The following is a 3,994-nucleotide window of genomic DNA, read 5'->3' as shown; positions in this document are numbered from 1 at the left end:
TGCTGCCTTTCCCTGGGGGCTGGCTTCTGGTAGGGAGAGGTCTGCTCTGCAGCCTTCGGCATCTGCAGCTCAGCCAGTGTGATGGCCATGACTTCCGGAGCTGGAAGCCTCCATGTCTGCTGCCTGCACTCTCCAGGGGAGGGTCGGGGGGCTTTGACTAGAAGGAGCTCAAGCAGGGTGCTCAGAGGGGTGAGGAGCCACCATCTCCCTCTGTGTCCCTGAAGGAGGCTGGTGATCCTCCTACCCTGCTCCTCCAGGCAGGAGTGCCCAGCCCCCTGGGCTGTGCTCCAGATGGACTCCCCTCCCCCGCCCCCCCATTTAAGTCTTCTCCGGACAGCCTGGTAGGCTGGAGGCCACAGGGGAGATAGGGTTAGAAGCACAGGAGATGGGGTTGAATACCTACCTGGGTTTGAACCTGCTCCACCCTAAGCAGCCACTTGAACCTAGGCCAGTCTTTCGACCTGTCTAAGCCTCAGTTTCCCCATATGTAAAAAAGGGACACAAATAATACCCACCTGAGGAAGGGAGTGGAGTTAAAACCTGGTGTTTGAGATGCTGGCACAGTGCTCAGTGCAGACAAGCTCTTGTCCGTATTTGCTCACACTCACGAGCCCCACTGTGTGGGGCTCAGTAGGCACAGGGGCCCCAGGAGCAGCAAGAAGTGGCCTCTGGGGCACTTAGTCCAGCAGGAGGGACCGTGTCCCCATCCGTGAGGAAGTCTGCTGACCGAGGTGCTGCAGGGAGCTTTGACAGCAGAGGGAAAGCCGCGCCACAGACACAGAGACCGTGGCCACCAGTTTTCCCACAAGCCCCTCCGTGGCTGCCCCCAGCTGCCCACATTTTCTAGACCGTTTCCTCTTACCCAGGCCTGCTGTCCGGCCCCTTCCCCACATCTCTGTCCCTAACCCCTGCCCTTTCCACTCGCCATGTCTGTCCGTCTGTCTGTCTGTCTGTCTGTCTGTCTCTCTCTCTCTCTCTCTCTCTCTCCTTTCTCTGTCTCTCATTCTGTCTCTTCCTCATGCCCTCCCGGTTGTTGGGGATCCCCCTCCACTGGGGCCTGCTCTGACCCTGGCCAAGCTGCCTTCTATCACAGTCACTGTAATCACTGACACGCCTCCGAGCCCCACCCCGTGACACTGAGCTCCAGGGGGCCGACCCATCTCCAGATCCTCAGGCCCAGCTCAAAGCCTGGCCCAGGGGAGAGGCTCTCTGAGGGCTGGTTGATGGGGTGCGTGTGGAGAGAGGTGAGCTGAAAGGCCAAGACCCTCCCCTCCCCACCAAAAAAAATCCTTTGGTCACCATTCTAATTGATGGCACGCTTCTCATCCTCCCGTAGGAGGAAAAGCTGGCCCTTAGGAGTGGCTGAAGCACTGAGTCCCAGCATAGCGTGTTGCGGGGTGGTGGCTACACCCATCTTTCCTTGTCCCCAGTCTGTGCCCTGCAGAGACCTCCCAGCAGGTCAGACATTCTGCCCCTAACCCTGGCCTTGGGGAGGAGGAGCCGGCTCATCATCACTGAGCAGAACCTGAGACCTCATCAATGTGATAAAGCACAGGGAGGGGGGCCCCAGTCCCATCCTGCACGGCACCTGCCTGTCTGGTGGCCCGAGGTGTGTGGCTGTGAGGGCAGCGGCAGGGAGTGAATGCGAAAAGCTGCCCCCAGCACTCACCTGCAGAGATGCTAGGACCTGCTTATACTGAAAGGCCTCTTTCCCCTGCAGCCCACATCGGCTCCCAAAGACAAGGAGAAAGGGCACCAGGAAAATGCCAGCAATGAGCTGGGAGAACCGCGGAGGCCAGGGCCAGAACCCCCACACCCTAAGGCACCCTCTTTCAAGGCCAGAGATGCTGTCTTCTCAGCGGCTTAGTATTCAGTCAAGACCTGTGGGGTCTCCAGAGGGGTCCTTGACAGCCTAGGAGCTCCCTCCCTCCCTCTCCCTCCCAGCTCTAAGTCCATCCTCCTTTTTCCTCCCTCTGGTCTTGTTCAGCTGAAACCAGAAGTAAAACTCGCACAGCTCGGGTCCCTGCAGGAGGCGCATGCATGTCAGCTGTGGCATTTTGTGTGTGTTATTACTGAAATCACATTCCTCCGTGGTCACACAGCAGGCAGGTGACAGAGAGCGCTAGCCCCAGGGTTCTCTCCCGGGCACCCCGTAACCTCCTGCGTGTTCGCGTTAAAAGTGACAGGAAGGACAGAGAGAGAGAGAAAGGGGCCCCCCTTTCCTGGATCCACGGAGCAGATCCCTCCTCCCCTTCCCACCCCTCCCTCCCCTCACGAGGCTGCCCTTGGACCACACGGCTCTTTTGATTCGGCTACAGACACGTGACCACTGTGGGTCACCTAACTCAAACTCTTTCTCCAGAGAGTATTAACCTCCAGAAAAATCCATTTGGGAAAAGACTGTAGAAGCTCGGCCACCTGGTTGACCCTCTTGAAGAGAGACCTGAAATCCTCGGAGCGCGTAGTGTCTGCGGGGGGATTAAGAGGAAGCCGAGGGGGCGGCCAGAGCACAGGGGAGCAATGGCTCTGAACCAACAGAGCTGTTGCCCAATGTTGCCCCATTTGCAAAGGAAACTCAGTAATCAAAGAGCCCCTCTCTGCTTGTGCTTCCTGCCCCTTCTTCACGTCTTCCTCTTCCCTCTCTGAAAAGCTGCACCTGTTTAAGGTTCCCCCTCACCCCTGCCTGGCAGGGAGGGGCCCAGGCCCGCAGCCGCTCCAGGTCGCAGCTGCGCGTCCCCTTTCTCCTTCACTCTGGCCCCACACACACGCGGTCTTCCTTCCTCCCGCCTCCCGTACCCTCAGCTCCTGACCACGTTCCCTGCCTCTTGTCCCCTCTGCAGTCTGTCCCCGTCCCTCAGGGGATCTTTCGAAATCACAGAGAGGACGGTGGTTCCAAGACATCGTTCCTCATCTCTCTCCTCCCTACGCTCTGTCCTTGGGGAATCTCATCCTCCTTCCTCCTTTGGCTTAAACCACCCACTCGGTGCCAAAACCCAAGTCTTCCCCAAGAAGCCGGATCCGCACGTCAACCACTACGCACTCTAGCCTGGTTTCTGTTTTATTGATTATAGACTGAGCTTATTCAGTGGAATTATTATTCGGTTAAAATATTCTCTATTAAAAAAAAGGAAAAGGGAGAGGAAGGGAGAGGGGAAGAGAACTTGAATTTCTCCCAAGACTCTGAAACTCGAACCTTGAATAAGCAACCAGATAGGCCAAGACAACATATTTGAGAGACACAGATGAGAGAGAGAGAGAGAGAGAGAGAGAGAGAGAGAGAGCGTGAAAGAGAAAGGGGGGAACCCCATTATTCTTGGGGAAAACTCCCTCTCTGCTCTCCTTCCCACCTCTCCTGCCCGCGAGGCAGGAGCTGCCCGTGCACCGCATGGCTCTTTGACCTGGCTGCAGACAACTGACCATTATGGATCACCTAACTCGAGTCCGCCAAGGAATGTTTTTTTAAAAAAAATTTTTTAAATGACTGTCATACAGAAAAATGTAAACACATAAATGTACAATTCAACAAATTATCCCAAAGAGAACACTCGTGTAACCACCACCCAGGTGAAAAAAAAAAAATCGCCGGTGTCCAGAAGCCCCCCATACCTCCACTCAAATCAACCCCCTCTCCCCACCCCCAGAGTAACATTCCTAATGCTATACTTTACTTTTGCCCATCTTTGAACCGTAGTTAAACAGAATTATACAGTATGTATTTGTATCTGATTTTTTCATTCAACATATGTGTGTGAGATCATTTTTTTCATTTTCTGATTTTTATTTCATTTTCTAGTAATTGCTAGTATTAAAAATACATTCTGTTTTTGTATATTATCCTTATGCCTGGCAACTTCATTAAATTCACTTACTGACTTTAATGATTTGGGAATTTCCACCAACGCAGTCACGAGAGCATCGCAACTCTTTGCACATCATTTCACACTGGAAGAGACTCTGGGCACAACGTCGAACAGATGTGGAGATGAGGAAGTTT

This window comes from Pteropus vampyrus, unplaced genomic scaffold, assembly GCF_000151845.1.
Source record: "Pteropus vampyrus isolate Shadow unplaced genomic scaffold, Pvam_2.0 Scaffold35, whole genome shotgun sequence".
NCBI lineage: Eukaryota > Metazoa > Chordata > Mammalia > Chiroptera > Pteropodidae > Pteropus > Pteropus vampyrus.
This window is presented reverse-complemented; position numbering follows the sequence as displayed.